Below are 26,827 nucleotides of genomic sequence, written 5' to 3' on the forward strand. Positions count from 1 at the left end.
AGACTTTTGATGAAATGAAAGAAACTTATGGTGATAATGCCCCATCATATGACCTTGTAAAACGCAGTCATCGTGAATTCAAACATGGCCGGAAGTCTATGGAAACAGCTCCCAGACCTGGTCGCACCCCCCTTTTCTGTCATTGATGATGCATCTTTCCGCCAAATTGAGGCTGCCATTTTGGAAGATCGGCGCATTACTATTCGCCAAATACCCCAAGATGTCAAGATTAGTACAGGGTCTGTGGGAACTATAATTCATGACCATTTGCATATGCATAAGGTGTCTGCCAGATAGATTCCCAGGTTGCTCACACCATTCCAGAAGCGGGAACGCGTCGAGTGCTCGAGGATGAATTTGGAGATGTGCCAAGAAGATGAGTAAAAGTTCTTCAAAAGACTGATTACACAGGACGGAACGTGGGTTCATCACTATGATCCAGAGACCAAAGCCCAGTCAATGCAGTGAAAGCACTTGGACTCACTACCTCCAAAGAAGGCAAGGGTTCATCCCTCCGCTGGCAAGGTCATGCTCACAGTTTTCTGGGACCAAGACGGAGTAGTGATGACAGATTTCCTGGCAAAGGGTACCACAATTACAGGAGCTTATTATGCTTCACTTCTGAGGAAATTAAGAGAAGCTATCAAAATCAAGAGGCGGGGCAAGATCAGAAAAGGTACCCTCCTCCTGTAGGGCAACGCTCCGGTCCACAACTCGCATGTCGCCAGATCAGAAGCATGGGCGTGTGGTTATGAAATCCTTTCCCATCCTCCCTACTCTCCTGACCTTGCACCCTCTGACTTCCACCTCTTCCCAGCCATGAAGTTGTTTTTGAAAGGAAAGCGTTTCCCAGATGATGCGGCCTTGATTTCTGAAGTCACGTCATGGTATGAGGACCAACCTGGGGTGTTCTACAAAAACGGTCTCCAGAGGTGCATCAAACTATGGGAGAAATGCATAACTCTGGTGGTTCCTATGTAGAGAGAGACTAATAACTGTGCCAATTTTCATTGCTCTACTGCCATGGGAAGTGGGTCAGGAGCATTACTTATTGCACGCCCCTCGTATATATATATATATATATATATATATATATATATATATATATATATATATATATATATATATATATCGTCTCCTTCACGTTTAGACGATTTATTTCTGTTCTTCTTTTTGTATTTTCTCTTCTTTCGATTTTTATACTCAGTTTACATTTTCATCAAAGAAAACTCGCCTCCAATAAAAACAGAGGTATATTATCGCCTGACGATGTCTTTTAAGAATGAAACAGTAGATTTATTGTAGCAACCTATGACAATTTTGCTTACGTAAATTGAATAAAATAATCTCTTGCTCTTTTAATTAAGCACTACCAATAACCTTGTTAAAATTCATTTTTTTTTTTTTTTTTTTTTACTTTTGCATATCTTTAACCGGGAATATATATATAATCCACAGCATACGGTTTGACAGGGGCAGACTGTCATCTGCCTCAAACTAGGATCGAAACTCGGCCACCTAGCCGACGCTTCTAACCGTTACGCAATTTTGTGAGTAGTCACTAACCAATATGCTCAACCCAAGATAAGGAGCATTTATAGTCATCCACGGACAGACTGTTTCGCTGTACCTCTTCAGTGCAGCTAAACTGGCAAGGTATGATACATATGTGTGTGTATGTGTGTGTGTGCGTGATTTCTGAGATATTAATCCAATAAAACGCCGGTATATATATATATATATATATATATTATAATTACCGAGGTTTTTCGATCCTAGCGTGAGGCAGATGACAGTCTGTCCCTGTGAAACCGTATACTGTGGATTATATTATATCGGTATAAGTTGTTCTGGTAGGAATGTTTTCCTATTATATTTCACTCTTTGTGTATACCAATCCGTTTAGTTTTGAAACTCAATGTACGTTAAATATAGCAACAGAGGATATATAACAGAATAACAATATAATTACATTTCAAGATCTAAATATTTATTTTTCATCTCAAACAGCCCTTCCAGCATGTTAAAATTCGGTATATATTTTTACAGATCTGTTTCATTATGCAGAAACATACGAAAACGGTCACTGTTATGTCAATACATCTTTTTTGTTCATATACCCTACAGAAAAAGTGGGAATCATTTGCTTATATATATATATATATATATATATATATATATATATATAATTATTTACTATAATAATTATATATATATATATATATATATATATATATATATATATATATATATATATTTTGTGTACAGAAAGTTGTTAGTTGAAACAGGTCATTGGTACCGTCGGTTTCAAGCCCGATAATAAGGCCCGTTTAAGGTATCCTTATCGAGCTCTCTTCAGCCAATATTCGTCTATCTTATAACCGGAAGTGTGAAGTATATATACCTCGCGAATCCACGTTCAAATCTCGTTTTGTTTAATCCCCCCCCCTTTTTTTTTTTTTTTAATCTATCTATACCTATATATATATATATATATATATATATATATATATATATATATATATATATATATATATATATATATATATATATATATCGGGTAATGTAATACCTAATTTTCAACTTTGAATTATTTAAATTTAAGATCTAATTTCGAAAAAATGTTTTTTTTATATGAATCGATTTTAATTTGAACCCCATTTAATTTTAAAATCTCTTTCCTTATGTATAAAAACTTTAAAATCTGTATTGGTATCGGTTAAAAACTTAAAAATTCGTTTAATTATATCGAACATTTAAAAATTTCCAAAAATACGTTTAAAGTTTTAAAAAATATATTTTTAATTATATCGAATCACGTTTAAAAATTTCGAAATACGTTTAAAAATTATTTTTTAAAAACACAAATCTTTCAAGGTTTGGGGAAGTGAGTATTTATCTATCCTAAGTGATTTCCCTGGTTTATTAACATTATTATATTTTTCTATAGTTTTAAATTCGAAATAGATTATAAATTACATTTATAAAATATAATATATATATATATATATATATATATATATATATATATATATATATATATATATATATATATATATATATGACATTAATTAAAAATCTATAATTCTTTCCAAAAAAACTAATCATAATTATATATATATATATATTCGTCACCTGCAATCTTCAGGAGAAGAAATTATCATCTATCTATATTCTACGAGTGTCCCACCAAAAGAATACGGTTTGGGTATAAATTGCCGATTTGCATCTCAATAGGGGCATGTCAAGAAAGAAAGAATTAAAAAAAAATGGTGTGGGCATCTTGGTCTGCCTTTCGACCCGGTCCAAACAAAGTACCGTACATGGTTTACAAGAGGTGTGCAAGAATATCTCATCTATTGCTTTTAATATTAAGATCCAACTAAATGGGAAGGCAAAATTATTTAAATGGAAACACTTGTAGGGTGATATCATTTCCCTGTTACATACAGGTAAGTAGTTTGTTATCAAAACGCTTGCAAACCATATATTCATTAACTAGCGGGGGTACCCGGCGTTGCCCGAGTGTTTGTTTCCGGGACGGGGGGAGGAGTTTTAAAAAATGTTATGGTAGGTAAGTAGGAAGGATCAAACCCGGAGTCATGAGTAAAAGTAGGAAAATAAAGTGTGAAAAAAAAACAAACATCTGCAACTTTAACAGTTCGGCCACCAAGAAAAGTCCATTCCAGTTGTTTAGGAAAAAAAAAGAAAAACCGACTACGGTAGGTCGGCGCGAACGTGAAAATGTAATGTGAATTGTCCAGCACGCTAACCACTACGCCACAGAGCACTGCAGCTTAGTTTAGTGATTTTAAATAACTTGACATGAAAGAACTACGAAGCCAAACCGGTGTTCTCTTCTCAACTGTTCCTTGTGAACGATCCCCAAACGGTGTTAAGTGGTGGCAGGGGGAGGAGGAATTTATTAGAGAGAAAATATTTTACCACTTCCATTGATCTTTTGGCCGTGACTTCTCAGCAGAAAAAGTATAGAAATCTAAGATTATCGAGGAATTTGAGAAATAATAAGCCTATAACACACCTCAGATATTGTTCTGCCGTTTGTGCATATTATATTTGCATGAAATATCTTAATTTTTAATCTTATTAATGTCAAAATCAGACAGGAAAAAATGAGTTCATTTTATTTATATAGAGAAGAGATAATTAAATTGATACGTTCATCCAAAGCTGCCGATATGTCCGGCTGCATCGAATAATATATAATAGCCTTGACATAGTTCCCGAGAGCTGTCAATACAAGTAAAAGGAATTGGTAGTTCTGCGATTGAATCTCACGAACGTCTACGAGACAATGCTTCATAAATTGGTAGCAAAAGTCTTTCAAAGATATTGCATTTCTTATCTGATAATTAATGACAAAGATAAGTTTTAGTTTAAAGTAGTTTACATGACGATAACGTGAGAATGACATGATGAAAAATGGTATTTGAAAGAATTAAAAATTAAATAAAATAGAAGGGGAAGATGCTCTATGTATATGGAAAGAGAATAGTTGTCACTGGGACTTCAAAGTTCTATATTCTTTGCAATAACATCGTTTTCAATACTGAATTCGGAAAAATATGATCGCCACCAAAACCTTGTTATATGATATAGTCTTCTAAATAACACTGTTTTCGATACAGATCCTTCTCACTATTTTAGCTCTTGGACTGCTTAAATGGAACTGACAACTTCTGTTATGCTCCTCTTTTGTGGATAGGAAAGCACGCCGGTCACAAGTGGCAGTTATGCATAATGCTCGTGTTTCGACGTGCACTTATTCTTTCGTACAATCCAGGTTATGCATGCCAGATAGATACGGGATCTTTTATGACAGTGATAAATCAATATCTTTTCCCACGACTTTATTCAGATTCTTGCTTATCAAGTCCGTAACAATATCATTAAAGATGGCACCATTCCTTTTGCCATTTTCTCGATCAGGAACATGCTACGAAATGCCGCCGATGTAGAATATCGAGGTCCTTTTTCTTAGTAAGGAATTCATCTGCACCAGAGAAGAGCTTATATATCTATATATCTATAAAAGTGAACGTGTCTGTCTGTCTGTCTGTCTGTCTGTGTACATTTCCCTACGCAATAACTCCGTCAATTTTTAGTCTATAGACTCGAAATTTGAAATACCGGGTACTGAGATTTGGGAAAATCGATGTGACGGGTGTCAGCCAGAAATTTGGCTGTTAAGGGGTCAAATTTCAACGATTTGACCTTTAAGAACTCTACCGAACTCCTCCGACAATTTTGGGTCTAGACACTTGAAATTTTAGATATAGGTTCCTTGAACCTGGATCTAACTTAATAAAGTGATTTGAGTCCGAAACTATAAATTTTAAGGGGTCATAATAGGGGTCAAATTAAAAAAAAAATTTACTCTTTTTTTTTCGCTCAGCATACACCTCCAAACACCCGGGCAACGCCGGGCTGAAATGCTAGTATATATATGTATATATATATATATATATTCATTCATCGAAGACAGGTGTCTTTAAATGAACTTGAAAAAGAATTGGTTCTAGTCCAGAATGAATTTTAAGCAAGTAAAGACTAGTTCGCAAATATTTTATAAACAAGACAAAGTCAATAAGAGAGTTATTTTAAAATTATTTTTCATATTTGAATTTTATTTGCAACTGACGAAACAACGCCCCAAAACCTGAATGAAAATTTCATTAACGTCTTAGAAAAATATTTCAACATTAATCACTGGCATAGTCGCAATAGAACAGACCTTTAAAGACATTAATAACTAAGTTGACAAATCAGAATTACCAGGACGTTTTTTAAGCATGCCCTTTTCAGCTGTGTCTAGCGGAATAGTGAGCGCTAGCTGTGTCTAGCGGAATAGTGAGCGCTAGCTGTGTCTAGTGGAATAGTGAGCCCTGGCTGTGTCTAGTGGAATAGTGAGCGCTAGCTGTGTCTAGCGGAATAGTGAGCTCTAGCTGTGTCTAGCGGAATAGTGAGCGCTAGCTGTGTCTAGCGGAGTGGTGAGCGCTAGCTGTGTCTAGCGGAGTGTTGAGCACTAGCTATGTCTAGCGTAGTGTTGAGCGCTAGCTGTGTCTAGCGGAGTGTTGAGCGCTAGCTGTGTCTAGCGGAGTGTTGAGCGCTAGCTATGTCTAGCAAAGACGGATACTACTTCCCTACCCAGTTTATGATCATAAGATCAGGGGGGAGGCGTGTAGTGAAAATTGTGGTGTGAACACAATCACGGAGGTGGGCTGCATGTGCGAACTCGAAACCCGAGCGATGGGAGACGAGAATGCGACAAATCATTAGGTTGAATCGCGCATTAATTTGCATAAATGAGATAATATAAGGTGTTAAGATGTTTGAGAGAGTCGAGCCGTTGAGTTCTCGAGAACGGGATAGAACGTGGTTAGAGCGGAGAATGTCGCTGAGAATCCAGTCCAGGCTGTTTGTTTAGATTAGAGGCGCAATGCCAACTAAAAAACTGGGGAGGTAGGTCTGTAGTCATCCTTGTCACTGAACCTTTTTACTTGTCTAAGGGGTGTCCCTAGCTAAAGTTCTCACTCGCAACAATCACTCTAGGGGATGTCCTACTTACTGTTCCGAAATCAAATCGATTTTTTTTTTTAAATATAACAGAAAAATCGATCTTTTTTATTATTAAAAACAAATTTAACACGAGTAGAAAAAGATTTTATTTATGATGGGGGGGGGAACAATCTAAAAAGTTAAAAAATTGTCAGTAGGGTCCTCCCAACCCTTGATAGATGGCAGACCGCCCACTGTTTTTCGGCTTGATGAATGCCGAAAAAATGGAAGTCGATCCCTAGCGGATTTAAAAAAAATAAGTTTGGAACAAAATAAAAGATTGGGGAATTGGAAGGTGCACTCCGTTTGGGGAAAAAGAGCTGGGGAGAAGGGCAACTTGGAGTTATCTATTGGGAAAGGAGAGGGAAAGCATTCAATCGGCTAGCTAAGGAAAACAAGGCTTACCTTATTAGAACTGGAGTCCGGCAAGACTAGGAGTCGCGCGTGCTATGCCTAGGCAGGGAATACGTACTTTAACTTGGCTCCTCTTCGTATGCACAAGCTCGCTGCCTTAATCCATCATCTTTTGAAAGCCGCGGGATGTAATCTCTTCTTATCAGTCCTGATCTTGACTTCCAATTGGTGTTTGAAGAACGCGACCAGATCCAGATTTATCCAAGATTCAACCCCAGACTTCTCATTCAGTCTCGACGTCCACACAAGCATACAGGCTACGGCCATGGTCGCGAGAAACGCCCTTTGTTTTTCTCATTCCACAGCAGTTCGACTCAGGAAGGTCAGCCTTTCAGCGTCACGATGACACTTCAAGTCGGACATTCCCAAGCCTCTCTCACAATGACATTGGATACAGACCTGTCTGCGAAGCTAATGGCTTACCTCGTTCTAGAGCAGCTTGGACAGACGACGCCGGGGGGACTTTAGGTGTTTTACGGGCAGGTGAAGTACGGCCAGCCGGTAGAGTATTAGAGGAAAGACGTAAGTGGTGCATTCCTCCCCTTTAAGAGGCAACCACGACAACGACTTTTAACCGTACCTTCGACCAATTCTTTTCTAGCTGGAGACCTGGTTTCAATCGCACGCTGATGATTCGAACAGGACCATCCGTCCAGCTAAAAGGCGCCGGAAGGATGGTGACACCTCTCCATGCACCCAAACGTAGACCGACCGATTAGTTGTGGTTGAAACCGTTCCGTAGCGAGAGACCGCCTCTGTCACTTTTTCGATGTCTCGAAAGCACGACACGAAGACGGTGCCATCGGCGAACGCGTAGACTCTGACCGGCGTTCCGCCAGGCAGAGCTATTTCACGCAGGACCAAACTTGCCTACCCGCTCCCCAGCTAGCAAAGTAGCGGCTCTACCGCAAGGATGTAGAGTAGGGGGCAGCAGACAATCCTGACGGACCGATCGGGATATAACGAAGGGTTTCGAGCACTTTTCATTCACTTGCACCACGGATGTCGGCGCATGGTACAGAACGGAGATCTATTTGCGGAAGTCCAGTTTAACACCGGCGGTCTCTGGAACAGATGCGAAGAAGCGATGGTCGATTTTATCGAAAGCTTTGGACTGATCCAAATTGATCAGTGTGCATTCCGTGCCGTTTTCTATCTTTCTCTCTAGGATTGTGTGGGTTAGGTGCAGATTGTTTTGAATCGATCTCCCCTTCATAGCATAGTTCTGCTCAAGTTTAAAACGTATTGCATATAAGGACTTTTTTTTCTGAGAGTGACAGAATATAATCTCGTTGACGTGATCGAACGTAATTGTGATTTTGTGAAGAAGAAGAAGAAGAAGAAGAAGAAGAAGAAGAAGATGATGATGATGACTGCGTGGGCGACGAAAGACGAGCGGGGAAAAGTTCTCACCTTTATTTTTTTGTCTTCATTTACTTAGTTTAGTTTCAAATACTTCCTCTTCGTAGCGCTATAGATCTCATCAAAAAGACCGAATGCAGAGTGGAATTGAAGAGCCATGATCATCAATTTCTGTAATAACCGAAGAAGAAGAAGAAGAAGAAGAAGAAGAAAATGAAGAAGCACATAAACTATTTCCGTGGTTATAAAGAGTTTAGTTACAATTAATTTTAAGTAGTCTGAGTATGTAATCATATATTTGGATGAAAAATATAATTCAGTACTCATTTCCACATGACTTAAGAAAAATTACTATCAGAACATTCTCTGTTTGTCTTGCTGATCGGTGAAACAGCCTATTATATGACGATAACTACAATATACAGGTTTAAAGTCGCTTTGCACAAATATTCAGATGTTATTTAGATGTACGCATCTTCTATTCTTTTGCATGATTGTTGCACTTTGCTATTTTCCCCAATAAATTCCGTTAACTTTATAACTCTCGTTTTCCATAGTTTGCCATTTAGTCCTTACATTCCATGAGCGATGTTTTTGATAAAGGAGAAGTAACTGTTGTTTTCTGGGTCGAGATCCACACTTATTTTCGGATAGTTTTTAGTAGGATTATTTTAGCTCTTTACATTAAGTGGCTTCATGCCATATCTGGAGCGATTTCCACAAAAAATTGATTCGGTTTTGTTTTATTTAATTACTTTATTGTACATGTATTTATGTAAGTGTGTGTGCATGTGCATGAGTGTGTGCATGTGTACGAGTGTGTGTATATTGATATATGTACGGTCTTCGTTACTTTTTTGGTTATGGGGGATTTAGTTAAACAAGTGGGTTAGCCAAATTTCAATATTTGATAAACATAGCGAAATAAATATGAATAATTCGATATTTTGGGTAGGGTTTTTTTCCAGAGGCATCAGTTATGTTAGAGAAGTTGTTTACATCCGCTAGTCGCGAATGACAATAGGGTTATGCGTCTCATATTTGTTCGTTATCAAGTTGCAGCATCTGCTGTGATTGTGCAAGTTTATCTTGGGTCAACAGGCTCTTTTGCAGTTGCCGCAAATATAATTTGACGCTTCTGAGCATTCTGTTGCAGTCCTCTGCGGCTGTCTTCCCCTTCCCCTTATCCACTGCTGCTCTCTTCTCTCCCCAATCCTCATGCCTTCAGAGCACTTCTGTTATAGTTTGAAAAGGGAACAACTAGTTAATAGATCAGTTTAAATAACATGTTTATTTTATGTCGGTTTTAAACCCATATTATTGCATCTCATTAGAAGTTTATTTCAGTTCTTTTTTGTTTCATTCGGTTTAATCTCTGACCCGTTTGAGGCCTTTTGATCAAGTGCAGAAAGTTACCTGTAATTTGATTCGCTACACAGTTTCTACTTCTCTGCGCTATATTTCCCTCACACACAAGCAAAATATTTCTAGTCTTATCTATAAATTCTATAATGGCACGTGTTGCTCAGAAGTGTATGATCTATTCCCTGATTCTTTTGTTCCAGCTTGGTTGACTCGTTGATCTGGTGATCTCTATCAATTTGCTGATTTGATACCTCATTGTAAAACAGTTTCTTATTCCAGAAGGTGCATTAAAAGAACTACAGCCTTGTGGAACTCTCTTCCTGCCGACTGTTTTCGTCGTGATTTTAACCATGCCCTTTTTACGATTAAGGTAAAAAAAAAAAAACATTTTTCGTTCTTGCTAGCTCCTTATATCAAGTGGCTTCACGCATCGTCTCGATCGATTTCCATTTAAAATACAGTATTACCCGGATATAAGAGACCAGAATATTAAAAAAAAAAACAGATATAAGAGAGATTTTCTCTGGTCCCAAATTAGAGCCCGTGTTAATGTACAGTGTAACCCGTATATAAGAACCCTAGTAATAAGCGTAACCCGGGTATAAGTATAACCCGGATATAAGTATAACCTGGATATAAGCGTAACCCGGATATAAGTGAGCTACGGAGACCAGAGAAGAAATCTCTTATATCCGGGTTATACTGTATATTCATAGAACACAGATTATAATAGTAAAGTTGGGATACTTTCGAGGGCCTCCTCAAGTGTTATGAATTAGGAAAACACAGAAAAAAGAAATATAACAAAAAAAGGGGAAGTAGGTTCATCAAGTAGCAAAAGAAATGGGAAATAGGACTCATCAGTAGATAAAGGATTGGAATTTGTTCGTCAATCTGTTCGTTAATGCAGACAAAAGAGAATTAAGGTACGGTTCTAATTAAGGTGTAACAATGATTGTACATATGCTTAGTGTGTGTGTGTGTGTGTGCGCGTGTGTGTGTGCGCGTGCGTGTGTGTGTACGTGTGTGTATGTATGTAATATGTGTTTCCTTTTGTTTATACAATGTTATTTCATTTTTAAACTTAAAACTTCGACGACCGCCAGTGTGAGAAACTCGATGAGACGGCCACATGATGAAAGAGAACAAATCCACGGCACACAACGTTGGGATCGACGAGTTGTCGAACGGATGACACGTGGTCTTGCATTGGTGACTCTGACCAAATGGTCGTCCTTTACAAGTGGAAAAAATTAAAGAAGAAAGACAGAAAAAAAGATCTAACGCAACAACCTGCATGCAAACGAGAAAATAGAAAAGAAGAAAAAAACGAATGAAAAAAATAGACTTAAAATGATTCACAAATAGTGTTGAGAGCCAGTTTCGAACCTAACATTTGGGGAGGAAAATATGGACAGTAAAATACGACAGAAAGAATGCGTGCTTTAACCTGCAGAATTGGAGCGTGAGTATTGGGAGCATCGATATTTAATTTAACAAACTTGACTTTTTAAACATGATATTAAAACTTTATAACAATTTTTCCTGAACGTTTCATATTGATGTTGACGTTTTAAAAATAGAGACGAAAAGAGAGTACAACGAAAACAAATTATTTTATTTGGAGTTGACTGTATATTTCATGAAAAAATGCATTGAAAGAAAACAAACAGAAGCGATACCGTTTTCTTTTATACATTTTATCTTTTTCTGTAGACTTTTTCCTTTCGTCATGGGGATTGATGTTGTCTCCGTTGTTTTGCGTTTTCTAACAGGCGAGGATCAGAACAGAAAAAGGGGCGCAACAAGCCTGTGGGGATGCGTCCGCCGGGATACCAGTCCCTGATATATGGGGGACTCTAGAGGTGGAGCAGTTCGCCATGTTTTACTTTCCATAATTGTGACAATCTCGTTTGTCCTCCCTCACAACCGGTCAATAAGGTTTGCTTGACGAAACCCTGGATGAATCGTGCATCAGTTATTGCTAGATGGAGAGATAAATGAAAAAATAGCATTAGAGTCATGGTGATTTGACTGGAACAGAGGTTTTGGCAGAAAACGGGACGAGTTCTTGTAGGGTGTGGGGAAAGATGCATCCGGAAATTTGGATAGTTAGGTAGGGATATGACACTGTGAAACCCTGTGGATGTAGGATGAGTCCGCCACCTGGCACGGGATATGCAATCGGTTCAACGAATCGATATCCAACGGAGAATTACTGAGAACAATGTCTTTAGATATAGAGAGTATAGATGTGTGACTTGCATTCGACTAAATGCGTATCAATCTTGGTAAAAGTTTGTTTGGGGACTGGGTGGCCGGAGAGAAATAAGATTGGCTTAATTTATGATTGCGCTGGAGTAAATCGAGAACTCTAGTGTTTTAATGTTGTGATTATTTTAAAGATGACCCAAGATGACCCACGATACACGTGGGGGATAGATAAACATAGATGAAGCATGCCGATGATTCGTGCGATACGGAAAAAAAAGCTCCTCAATTAAAAAGACTAGAATAAAGGATTACTAACGATGGTTGAAATTAGGTAGAATATAACTATATAAAAATTTGTTTAAATTGGATTTGAAAACGACTATGTTGTAGTCGCCTAGAAAGCAGTCACACGGTATTGTGTTTTACCAAGAATTCTGGTGAAAGAACTGACCCACTAAATTATCGACCCATTAGTGTCCTCCCGCTTTTTGCCAAAATATTTGAGTCCTTAGTTAATCAAGCCCTAGTCTAGCTGCTAAACTCCTGACTGACAAGCAATATGGATTCAGGCAAGCCCATTCAACAATACATATCTTAACTGTAGTCTCTAAATGTATATACCGTTCACTAGACAAGACAGGGAAGGGTAGGGCGGTAGCCCTTTATATATCTAAGGCTTTTGACAGGGTATGGCACGAAAATTAAATCATATGATATCACTGGAAGAATACATAATGTAATTAAATCCTTCTTAAGTAAGAGAAAAATCCAAGTTGTCCTCGACGGTCGTACATCTAAACAATATGACATAAATGCGGGAGTACCTTTATTATTCCTGATATTCATAAATGACCACCCTGATAAAATTGTCTGTGAGATGGGTATATTTGTTGATGACACCACTATCTATAACAGATATGAGGGGAAAACAAATGAATACATATCTAAGGAAATGGCAGAAACACTAGAGCATGACTCCCAATCTATAGTGGAATGGGGTCAAAAATGGATGGTCACATTCAATGTTGCCAAGACTAAGCTTGTTTCCTTCAATAACTACAAGAAACCTTCTATACCACCAATAGCAATGGCCAAGAACACATTGCCTAAAAGTACTTCTTTTAAACTCATTGGCCTAACGTTTACAGGGAATATGAACTGGAATAGATACATTGAGAGCATTGCCAAGGCTGCTGCAAAGAAGGTGGGCTCTCTCTACCGTTCTAGAAAATTACTTAAGTCTGAAAGTATCCCGTGCCTCTATAAGGCCATCATTCGCCCATGTATGGAGTACTGCTGTCACATTTGGGCTGGTGCATCTGCTGCTTGTTTCTCACTCCTGGAGAGGGTTCAAAAGAGAGTCACCAACCTGATAGGTGCTGAACTGTCATCTAGGCTTCAGCCTCTGTCCCATCGACGAAATGTTTCATCCCTCTGTCTGTTCTACAAATACTTTAACGGTGAATGCTCTGACGAACTGTAAACACTTGTACCTCCTCGACGTAACTACCCCCAACAAGCAACTAAGTCCCATCCCTTTACAGTAGAGATCCCTAGGTGCAAGAAAACCTTTTACTCCAATAGTTTCTTCTTCCCCAGAATTGCAAGTCTTTGGAACTCCCTTCCGGAATACTGCTTTCCCAACAGTACTGATATGCAGAAGTTCAAGTGTGTTACATGATAAGGGCGGTCCCCTTTTCATGTAAGTATAAAAATAGAGAATTTAGTTAAAATGAAAATGAAATAGCAACAGACGGAATTCGAACCTCGTAAGGTTTAGAAATAGATTACGTGTGAGAATTTAAAAATGTAAAACAAACGTTTATTTAGAATATAGATAAAATATTTCAAGAAAAGAATGTGAGCTGTCAAGTTTGTTATGAAATTTTAAATTGAAAGAATGCAGCTTATAAGATAATGTTTTTAACATATTGGAAAAATAGGTTACTCAGTATAGGAAAAGTTTTGGACACGTATGTCCAGAACACGTGAAAGAAGGCACATGTTTTAACATGTGTATGACGTCACGGAAAATAGAAAGTTCTAGGGATAGAGAAAAACTTGAGTTAGAAGAAACAGTCAGTGAAGAAACTCGGAGAGAGTCAGTCGTCTAGGAAGCGAGACGTCACTTCAAGAAAAAATGTGAAGCCTTGAATTCTTGATGATGGAAGTCACGGCCGGTCGTGTGACGAAATAAACCATCATGTGTTTTGTAAAGCTTGTCTTGTCTTATGATTCTTACAAAAAGGTAAAGTGAAATTGTATTATATATTTGTGTTATAAAATGTCGTTTCATACACATCTCGACTTTTCATATCCACAATGAGAATCTACATCATGTCTACACAATGTCCGAACTGTCTGAACACTATGTCATCACTCAAAGAGCTTCTCCTTCTCTTCCAATCTACACATCTAAAGAATGAACAATTAATATATAAGAATCTCTCCTAACATGAACAATCTCTCTAAGTCTCTTACAACAAAAATCTCTCTCTCTCTCTCTCTCTGAGTCTTTCAACATTCCTCTTAAACCCTCTCTGTAATAAGACCCCCTATATAACAAAGTGTTATGTGAACAAACATCTTTCTACTCCTCTCCCCTCATAATGCCCCCGCAAATTATGTCTCTGATAGTAGCCCCCTACTTCAAAGTGGCACTGTACCTTGTGTGGGGTGAAAATTGAATAAAAAAAGGAGAAAAACTCTGAAAATGAACGCTTACTTTTGTTTTAGGTACATAAAGAGGAAAGGAGAATTAGTTAGAATGGTTGTAGCCAGATGAGTTTATTTTTGTTGTAAGTATTTTACAGATTATAGTCAAGCATCTACCATAAAACTAACGATAATGCAGCAACATTTCTTCTGTGAGAAAGTGGCTGTAAGGAAGGAAACTAAACTTTGACGTCGGTTTATACATTATCAAAGCAGAAAAGTGTGCTTTTAGCGGCGTCTCTCTTGATATGAGAAACACTATTCCAATTTAGGATGTATATGTATATGTAGGTACATTTGTGTATGCACTAACTGAATATACTATCGTACTGAATATGTACCACACACACACACACACACACACACACACACACACACACACATATATATATACATATCCCTTTTTTTGTTTTATTTTACTTCAGTCGAAGTTCTCAGAAATCAAGGGGACAACACCCAGAGGCTAAGACTTGAAGTCTATATGAGATACATAGATATTCGAATGTTCCATTTAAGTTCTTTATCTCTCAAACACTGAGTTAGTAAAGAAATTGAGAACATAATTTTCCTCTCCCCAATTAACCATTTTTATACGTTGTAGTATATCTTTCATTTTGGTCTCTTGGTCTTACTAGATTCCAGGACAAGAATTTATCTAGTCTGGTGGAGTATCCAGTTTCGTGCTATTACTTGAGGTAATATCACTTGGAGAAGGTGCACTATTCCTCGGAAAAGCTGTGGATATATATATATGTGTGTGTGTGTGTGTGTGTGTGTGTGTGTGTGTGTGTGTGTGTGTGTGTGTGTGTGTGTGTGTGTGTGTGTGTGTGTGTGTGTGTGTGTGCTCAGATACTAAAGCCGACTATAAGTCTGCTAGCAATCACTGCCAAAAAAGCATCGAAAGAGTCTTTCGCCAGAACTGTAAAGTCTAAAAGTTCGGTTACCACATGTTTTGAAGCATAAAACTGGGTTCTGAACCGATGCGTAGTTTACATCTCAACCATCATCAACAGTCCTGAGGTGATTACTTCAACATCCGACAAAGCCAAATACTTCGCCAAGAACTTCGCATTAAACTCTACCTTGTATGATAATGACCGTTTACCCCCTGATTGTTCTCCCAGGACTGACAATACTCTGAGCGACATCTATGTATTTGTCCGAGATGTCTCTAATGTTATCAAGAATATTGATTCCAGCAAAGCAAATAAGTCTGGCAACATTCCAATCATCCCAATCATCGTGCTCAAAACGCCACAACCGGGACTAGCTCCAGTACTAACAAAGTTGTTCAATCGCTGCCTTAAGGAAAGATGCTTCCTAACACCGTCTAAACACTCGACAATCTGCGCAGTATTTAAAAACACGGGAGGGGGTCCGTCTTCTACATCTCAGTACAGACCAATCAACCTCCTGTTAATCATGTGTCCGTGATAAATAGAGAAGTTGACAACCAGCACAACAAAACCAAAGTATTCATCGACATGCAATATGGTTTTGAGAGAAAAACTGCCGTTGTCCTGAGAGTTATATTACACAGGATTAGTCAACCAAGATTAGTGACGAGGGCTTCGTTTCTAGAGCAATAGCTCTTGACATAACTAAAGTATTTTACAGGACCTGGAATATAATTATATTTCATAAGATTTCCAGCTATAGAATAGCTGGAAATTTCCTCTCAACCATCAAATCCTTTCTATCTGATAGGTCTATCCAAATGGTCGTTGATGGGTAAAAATCTGAAGCTCACAGTATCGACGCTGGAATGTCTCAGGGATCCATCCTGCGTCCAACTCTTTTCATAATCTTCATCAACGACCATTCAAATCACATTCTGGGATCATTCATTAACATCTGTGCCGACGATACTATCATCTACAGCAACACTCCAGGCCGATAAAGATCAGGATCTTGAAAATTTTCTCGCTCCTCTGACCTGGCGTGTACAGTAAAATTGGGTAAAAAAACATGTCTAGTTAATACGTCCAAAAGTAAACTTTTATATTTTTACCACCAACGTTAAGATGCCCGTTTTGTCCCTATAGAAATGAATCGCTCTCGTATTGATTAAGCTACCGGCTTCGACAAACTTCTAGGACTGACCTTTACTCTTGACCTGAAATGGAAAACCTACATCAGATCCTTTGCCAAAAATTACTGGAAGGATGGTGGAATCGTTCTACCGCTTTAGGAAGTACTTCACTCCTGTCACAATCCCCTGCACAAGAAACAAATACGTTCTTCCCTGCCTTGACAGAATACAGGACCAAAATTTGGTGGGCGATGACTTTTTCGTCTCTTTCTCACAAAAGAGACATTGCTAGTCTGTCTCTGCTCTATCAATACTTTTATGATAAGTGTTCGACTGAGCTCCAATCTATGGTGCTCCCCCATAAAATGTTCGCAACAAATACTTGCATAGCTAAAACAACTAACAACTGTGGTGGAATGGGGACATAAATGGATGGTCACATTCAATGCTGTCAAGACCAAGCTGGTTTCCTTCAATAATTACAAGAAACCTTCTCTGCCACCAATAGCAATGGCCAGTGACTCCCTGTCTGAGAGTACATCTTTCAAACTGCTTGGCCTAACGTTCACAGGAAACATGAGTTGGAACAATTATATTGAAAACATTTCCAGGGCCGCTGCGAAAAAGGTAGGCTCTCTCTACCGTGCTAGAAAACTACTAACACCTGAAAGTATCCTGTACCTCTATAAGGCCACCATTTTAATGGTGAATGCTCTGACGAACTGCAGACATTTGTGCCCCCACAACGTAGACACCCTCGACAAACCCAACAGGCAGCTAAATCCCACCCCCACACAGTAGAGATCCCTAGATGTAAAAGATCTTTGTACTCCAGTAGTTTCTTCCCCAGAACCGCTAGACTCTGGAATTCCATTCCAGGTCACTGCTTCCCTAACTGTACTGACATGCAGAAGTTCAAGTGTAACGTGAACCGACATCTTGCTGCCCAAATCCCAACATAGTGCCCCAGCAGTTGCTGCCCCTGATAGTAGTCCCCTACACCAAAGTGGCAATGTGCCTTGTTTGGGGTGAAAATGTAATTTAAAAAAAAAAAAACTAAAAACAACTTTCCTCACTCCACATCTGTTCTCAAGATTAAACGAAAATTCTATGAGCAGAGTTTCTTTCCTAGTGCTGTCCGTCTGTGGAATGCAATACTGTTTATCTGCTTCAAGTCTAATGTGAATAATATCCTATTAAGTTGTCCATTTAGAAAATCGTGTTTGATATTATCTCACCATCTACCTAACATAACTCTTATCCTTGAGTGGCTTCCAGGCCTTGATAAGTGGTAAGCTACCAATATATATATATATATATATATATATATATATATATATATATATATATATATATATATATAGACACTAATGTTCCATGTTTTCGCAATTACAAAGTGACAATTACTGCTGGTCGATGGCTTCGGATCCAGCAACATTTGCTAGGATGTTACCTCTGAGCAATCATCAATTAGCCCGAGAATTAAGGGAATTAAACACATACAAATGTTAAATGCAGGCATAACTGTAAAGCAGTTATAGAGGCTTCTAACGACCGGAAGTCATGAACTTTGTATATTCACTAGTTGACTGCCTTTTTGCTTTTTATTTCCTAGACAGGCCTCAACTATAACAATTTTAAAGGACTTATAAATTATTTTTATACCTAAAGAGTACAGACACTAGTGTTTCATGCTTTCCCAATAATCGTTGCAGCAAATGCCATGGTGGGATTTTGCAAGTAAGAATTAACTAGCAATGCATCTCACAAATTTATCTTTGATTCTAAGTGGCCTTTTTTTGTGATTTAGGTATTCTACTACGTTCTTTGCACAAATATAATTTATTTCATGTAAATATTTTCTGGAAATATTTATTCCAACTAAAGATCTTTATAAAACGGGGACATTTTCTTTCACCCACCTAAACGTCGCACGCCATTTATATTCAAAATGTTTGTACATTTCGCTATCTATTTTTTACTACGCCGGAAATTACGATGGAATAGGAATTTTGCGGCAAAATAAACTACCAGTCATTAAATGTTATATACACAATCTATATAATCATAAAACTCAAATAACCTTGTAACGAGTGATGTAACCCACTTTCCAGTTTACGACATCCGGTTGCGCATGCGCGCATAAACATTAACCTATAACAATGTAAACAAATAAACACAAATCGCTTCTTTTGCAGATTTTGACCTGCGCACTGAAATATTAACGTTATTATTTTGAAATTATTATTTAACATGAGAACAGTGAGGGTGTTTTGCAACTATTTTTATTACAACTATACTGTTGCTATTTTCTTACAACTAAACAACTTTAACCCATTGACAAACATAAGAACAATTGTAGTAAAGGCAAGACTACTACTAATAATAATAATACTAATACTACTACTCTTTATCCGTCCCTTTTCCTTCCTTCCTTCCTTCCTTCTTTTTTACTTTTGTTTATATTTCTAGATACAAAATAGTTGCGTGAGAACGGTGAATTTCTTGTCACATTTACTCATCTGTTTCAATATTAGTTTTATTTTCTTTTATTTATTAAGGTTTTATTTTTGTTGCTTCAGGTTTTATTAATTTACTTTTTTTTTAGATTTTAAGTTTCTATAACTTGGTTGAAGGATTCCAATATGGGTTTTTCATTCTTATATTTCTCATCGGTAGGTTTATGTGCGCTTTTGCTGCTAAATGACTTTCATCGGCGTTCGATTCGTAGGAAAATCATGTTTAATTTTCGATTTTTGAGCGATTATTTGGAAAAATAGGTAACTGTACATGAATGGGGAGGATTTTTTTTTTTTCATGTTTGAGTGATCGGTCCATGATTTTTCATTTTAATATACTTTCATAGAAATGTTTCTGTTATGTTAAAAAAAATATTTTCTTTACGTCACAAGTGTCACGCTCATACATGAATTCAATAGCTAATATAACATACTGACCCAACGGGTACGGGTAGTCTAGTAATATATATATATATATATATATATATATATATATATATATATATATATATTAATTTACACTAAATATTTATATAAACAATCTCATCCATTCTTAATGATAAGGAGCAACATTGACTCACGTAAAAAATAAATGGCGGACTAATCCGTTACAAACAATTAGGGGAAGTGAGAGACAAAATCTATTTTCATACCTTTTTGTTGTTTTCTAAAAAAGTTCAGTTATCTTAAGTTTTTTTTTATTTCAGCGGATATTCGTGTGAAGATAACTTTTTCAATCAATTTTGACGAGGAGTGTCCACTCACCATGAATAAAAAAATATAAAATAAGAATATTTTACCTATATGTGTAAAATTTAATCACGTGATTAAAATTTAATTTAAATTAACCACATGTGGTCATTTTCCTGTCAAATATTAATCGAAAATGGATATTAGTACTAAACGACAATTGTGGGTTATGTTTTAACTATTCATAAAATTAAAGATTCACATGGAATTCGTATATTTGTCCAGTGGGTAATGAGATTTCTATTTCAGTCACCTAAATTATTTAGAGTGAAATGAGTTTAGGAATTTATATCCAAACCTAAATATTATTTTTACTTAAAAATAACATTAATACACTAAGTTATAACAAGTTTTATCGTGAAGCCACCATTAATATTTATATCTACTTACGTTATATTAGAAACTAAGCGATCCCTAATAATCTTTAAATATTGAATTTTTGGCATTTAAAAAATTGCAGAATCTAGTAGTTGAGTTTCAAATCAATAATAATCTTCTGAAAATATTGAAATAACCAACGAAAAGAATCTCTCCCAAACATACTGGCAATAATTTGGTTTCGTGTTACCCTTGAGTGTTTTCGATAAGGGGGGTCGATTTACTAGAACTTTATATTAAAAACTGAGCACCCCTTATTTGCATTTTGGTTAAATTTGTTAGTTTGCAATCGCTGATAATCCACTCCAAAAATTAAAAAAAAAAGACTAAATTAAAATGAATGGTACTCTTGTAGAATTTGACCCGAATCATCGGGATTTTTCGTCAATTATGGTTAGAGCTCGACCTGCAGTTGTCGGATTAAGCCGAGCGTTGTTCAAATGTTGAAACACTAAATCGACATTATTAATCTAATTTTTTTTAAATTATTTCTTGGATGATGGGGATATTTTTTTCTGTTAATTTTTTAATATCTGCTGACAAAAAATAATTTGTACATTCTCTTGAAAAAAAAAAATCCTGTACTTTCACCTAACAATTTACAGTTTTCATAAAAAGCATTCATCTTTTCTTATATAAAAATTCTGTTTGCAAAAAAAAAAACGTTTACTGCCAATTTTCTTTAAAAAAAGAACAAAATATGTAAGTTTTCTTAGATAAAAACTGTCACATAACAATTTACGATATAAAAATTAATCTTTTCTTAGAAAAAACAACTTTTGTTTAAAAAAAAATTGCAAAAAATAATAACAGTAAATAAAGAATACAAAATGGAATGTTTCTTGACGAAAGTAAATATATATTAGTGATCGGGACGATTTCAATATTTTTCCCGATTCCGATATAATTACCGATTCCCCGCTAAATTCCCGATTCCGATACAATTACCGATTCCGATCCTTTATATATCTCTAATTATTTAACTATAAGATTGTTATTTTCCCCGTATTTTCGTAAAGACACACGCATGTTAAATATTTTCCTCAACGTCAAAGTACACTTGTGGAGAGTGATCTATCGATTTTAAATTTACTGGCATTTTAAAATCAATAAATATTCATTATTTTATCATTATTACCAGCAATGGAAGATTTTACTTAAAACAAAATCAAATAAAAAAAGACAATTAAAAGAATCGTTTTTGGCATCGAAAAATAGGCATCAATTTTTCCGATTCCGATACCCCCATATCCTCCGATTTTTCCGATTCCCTATCCCGATTCCGATTAATCGTCCCAATACTAATATATATATTCAGTAAATTTACAGTAGGATTTGTTATTTTTAATTTATTGTCTTCCTATTTTTTCCCGGTTTGTTTGTTTGGAAATTCGTCTGTGTCTGTTAATTTGCTCGGCGTTTCATCATTATTGTAGTGAAATCGGCCAGCCGAAAAGTTGCTATTTAATTTGAAAAAAATACATGATAACTACTTAAATATTTTGTCAATTTCAACAATAAGCAATGTTATCTACCTAATTTCTATGTCAAAATTATGCCTGGTCTTCAATTATTACACGAAAAAATGATTTCGGCTATGTTTGTTTTGTCACGTGACATGTGACGTAAACACAAGGGAAATAGATAAAATTTCTAATTTCTTCGAAAACTATTTTCTTTAATAATTAATTTCTACCCATCGTATTTTGTAAGTTTTTGATATTTTCATTACTGCGATATGACAATTCAGTAGATACTATTGGTTACATTTGAAAATCAATATTTCGATTTCTGAATTTCGCTACAATAATGAAAAGTACCAAAATATTTACGAATATTCTTATTAAGTATATTTGAAAGCAATATATTTTCTTTGAATAAAAAACAACAGTTTACCAAATTATTTCTGTTTTTTTTTGTTTTTTTTTTTAACTTACCCTACAACATTTTTATATTCTTTTCTTCGTGTTTCGTCCTTCTGAATTATCATCTACTCCCATTTACTTTGTTGGTTTATTCTTTAAACAGTTTCCTTTTCAATTTTTCTATCGATTTATTTTGATAAAAACTATACTTTCATGCAAAAAAGAAACTCAGCAAAAATTTTTACTTGACGAAATTTTCCAGTGCGTGCTCATATACATGTCTATAGTAAAATTAAATCCTCATGTTTTCCCCTCTTTCAATCTCAGGAAGAACGGGCAGTGAACGTGCATTGAATGATTCAAACGGACATACCATTTTAATTTAAGATATTGCACTTCACAATTCGCTTGGGGTTTCCTATAACCGTTAACAATGCTCAGGAATAATTTTTTACATTTGTGTGACTTACATCTACAACATGATTGTTTCTCACATGGACAAATGTATGTTACGAGTCTACAGTCGGAAAATCAGACAATCCCTACATCTGCACAGAAAAAGGGACATCTCAAAATATTGTGCATCCACAAATACTGAGAACATAAACAAAAGAAACATATATTTTGTCTTTTTTGTGCCCCATTTAAACAACCTGAGCCACAGCAACGCGTAGCCGGATACAGTTATTATATAATATATATATTATTATATAATATATATATAGTTATTATATATATATATATATATATATATATATAATAAGAACATCATACGGTGTATTTCACACACACACATTTATATGTGTGTGTGTGTGTGTGTGTGTGTGTGTCAGTAGGGAAAATAATCAATATGTATTTATGAAAATATTATTATAGGCCTATTTCAACTAGGATTGAGCCTCCTTAATACAGTGATAAAAAGCTGTCAACTTTAGCGTAACTTAACGTTCAAGTGTATGCTGTCGAACACTATCTGCTTGTCTTGACTTTACGCATAGAGCTTAATTCTATTTTCTTTCATATGATAATTCTGGGTCATAAAATATGTTTCGAATTGATATTTATTCAATAAGAGACATGTTTCTCTACCTAGCAAAAAGGGGCGAGTTTTCAGTGTATGAGTTATCCGGGTACGAGTTTTCCGGATACGGGTTTTCCGGGTATGAGTTTTCCTAAATTCATATATATATATATATATATATATATATATATATATATATATATATATATATAGTAATTTATGAAATATATATGGCGACTAAGTAATTTATAAATTACTAACTAGCTCTACCTACATATTGAGCACTTTTGAAGTAAATACTTAAAGTTTACGCATAAATCTATACTTTCGTATATTAAATTTATGTGAGTAAATGAAGTACTTATATATATATATATATATATATATATATATATATATATATAAATTCATGAATGTTTTACTAATATATATATATATATATATATATAGTCATCCACATACAGTACTGTTTCGCTGTTTCACAGCTCATCAGTGCGGCTAGACATATATATATATATTAGTAAAACATTCATGAATTTTTCACATCTAAAGAGCTCAAGAGATGGTCACTCATTTTTGGTTCAGGCGCTACTATCAGGGACATAATCATCAGGGGTACTGTGTAGGAAGTTAGGCAGCAAGATGTCAGTTCATGTTGCACTTGAACTTCTGCATGTCAGTACAGTCGGGGAAGCAGGAACCCGGAAGGGAATTCCAAAGTCTAGCTGTTCTGGGGAAGAAACTACTGGAGTAGAAGGCTCTTTTTCATCTAGGGATCTCTACTGTGAAGGGGTGGGATTTAGCCGATTGTCGGGTTTGTCGGGGGTATTTACGTCGAGGGCACAAGTGCTTGCAGTTCGTGAGAGCATTCACCGTTAAAGTACTTGTAGAACAGGCAGAGGGATGCAACATTTCGTCGATGTGACAGAGGCTGAAGTTTAGACGACAGCTCAGGACCTATCAGATTGGCGACTCTCTTTAGAACCTTGTCTAGGAGCGAGAGACTAATGGTAGATGCATCAGCCCAAATATGACAATACTCCATACATGGGCTAATGGTGGCCTTATAAAGGTATAGAATACTTTCAGGCGTTAATAGCTTTCTAGCACGGTAGAGAGAACCCACCTTCTAAACAGCGGTCCTGGCAATGTTCTCAATGTAATTGTTCCAACTCATGTTTCCTGTGAACGTTAAGCCGAGGAGTTTAAAAGATGTACTTTCAGATAAAGAGTCTTTGGTCATTGCTATTGGCGGTAGGGAAGGTTTCTTGTAATTATTGAAGGAAACAAGTTTAGTCTTGGCAGCATTGAATGTGACCATCCATTTTTGTCCCCATTCCACTACGGCTCGGAGGTCTTCCTCTAGTGTTTCTGCCATTTCTTTAGATATGTGTTCATTTGTTTTCCTGCAGTGTCTGTTATAGAGCGTGGTGTCGTCAGCATACATACCCATCTCACAGACAATTTTGTCAGGGAGGTCATTTATGAATATTAGGAATAACAGAGGTCCAAGGATAGACCCGTGAGGCACTCCCGCATTTATATCATATTGTTTAGATGTACGATCGTCAAGGACAACCTGTATTTTTCTTTTACCTAAGAAGGATCTAATTATGTTATCTATTCTTCCAGTGATACCATATGATCTGATTTTCTTGAGAAGACCCTTATGTCATACCCTGTCAAAAGCTTTAGATATATCTAGAGCTACCGCTCTACCCTCCCTCGCTTTGTCCAGTGACTGGTATATACTTTCTGAGATTACAGTTAGGATGTCTGCTGTGGAACGGGCTTGCCTAAATCCATATTGTTTGTCAATCAGAAGTTTAGCATCTGTAAGGTGATAGACTAGAGCTTGGTTAATTATGGTCTCAAATATTTTGGCGAAAAAGTGGGAGGAGGCTAATGGGGCGATAATTTACTGGGTCAGTTCTTTCGCCAGAATTTTTGAAAACTGATACCACAGAAGCAGTTTTCCAACAGCCCGGAAATATCTTAAATATTTAAGATGGTCAATAACCATCAACTTGAAATGCGGATCTGATCCCTTACAGATAATACGCAAGTTTGTGATGACTGTTACTGACACGGTTTTTGTTTACTTACTATCTTTATTGGTTCGCCTGCTGTCGTTTAGCATTTTAATTCCAGTTCACTACTTGACTGTATTAAAATGAAACTAATCGTTTAGAAAAACAGGCAAACAAATTGATATGAAGACAAAATTAATCGATAACAAATGAAGAGGAAATTTAATTATTACCAATAATAGTAATACTACTAATACTATTAGCAGTATTAGTAATACTACTATTACTACGACAAATACTCCTGAGCCACAGACACAAACTGGACATAAAACGCAAAGGAACATCACATTGAATCATGAAAACTGAGACTGTATAATAAAAAATTAAAGCTGCCTGCGCCACTGACACCCGCACCCCATTTGTGTGTGTGTGTGTGTGTGTGTGTGTGTGTGTGTGTGTGTGCGTGTGCGTGCGTGCGTGTGTGTATGCGTGTGACCAAATACAATACGTGAGGAGGGTCAAGGAGGATGGAAATATAGCCTAACCTACTTGTGAATACTCTCGCCTAATTAATAGCCTTTACTTTATATATATATATATATATATATATATATATATATATATATATATATGCATACACTTATACCATATATATATATATATATATATATATATGCATACACTTATACCAATTTCTAACCCGAGTAACTCTGATACATTTGACTCCTAATATCAAGTACCCTGAACTAGAGTATTAAACAAGGTAATTACCCTTAACGCATTATGCTAGGACCCTTCTTTCTCTCTTTCTTTATCTAAACTTATCTGAACTTTTAGGACTTCTGAGCTATTATAACTTAACCCCTACCCAATGAACTCTAATATCCGATCAACCCAATAGAGACTCTCAAGTATTAAACCAACCACATTTTTAGGAACATAATTTATCCTACATCCGCCTAACCTCGCCTAATTAATTATACTTATTTATATATTCTACTTCTATTTGTTTTTTATTTCTCTATCCTATACTCACTATATTTATACAATTACTTAGCGAATCTTATTCCATATCCTTGCAATCATTATTATTATTTTATTATTATTATAATTTTTAATATTTTTATTATTATTATTATTATTATTATTTTATTTATATCCTTTTACATGCATATTTTCATAGTTTTATATGATTTATATAAATTTCATTCATATCTTGCAATTTTATTAATTTACTTAATTTCTTGGAGACCTTTTATATTCAATGCATTTAAATAGATACATGCACTTAAGTTGGATGTAACTAAGCTTGCTTTAAGAGGACGCATCTTATTTTTGCAAACAACGCCCCCTCCCAAACCGCATAGATCTTTAACGTGTCAAACACCATATGACATGTATCCAACGACTAACCACTATCTACCTACAGTCCACAAGTTAGCGCCACATTATTAACTGCTTGTCCCTCTTCTTCTTCTTTTATTTCTTATCCCTCTCTTTTTCTCCCCCTACCTCAGCCACCAAAGTTATACCCATCTTACGCCCTTCTTTTTTCACACTTCTTTCTCTCTCTCCCCCTCTCC

At 36.1% G+C, this 26,827-nt stretch overlaps 1 protein-coding gene across 1 annotated transcript in view; it reads right to left on the minus strand.

Annotated features, from left to right (window-relative positions):
* Positions 1-9,413, minus strand: part of LOC145276993 (follistatin-like) — a 184,180-nt gene extending 174,767 nt beyond the window's left edge. Inside the window, exon 1 of the mRNA XM_080128569.1 lies at positions 6,985-9,413. The gene's annotated coding sequence lies outside the window, so the exon portion shown is untranslated. The remainder of the gene's footprint in view (positions 1-6,984) is intronic.
* Positions 9,414-26,827: the final 17,414 nt, after the last annotated feature.

The sequence above is a fragment of the Euprymna scolopes genome, chromosome 5 (genome assembly GCF_053919585.1).
Source record: "Euprymna scolopes isolate OS-2025 chromosome 5, ASM5391958v1, whole genome shotgun sequence".
Taxonomy (NCBI): domain Eukaryota; kingdom Metazoa; phylum Mollusca; class Cephalopoda; order Sepiida; family Sepiolidae; genus Euprymna; species Euprymna scolopes.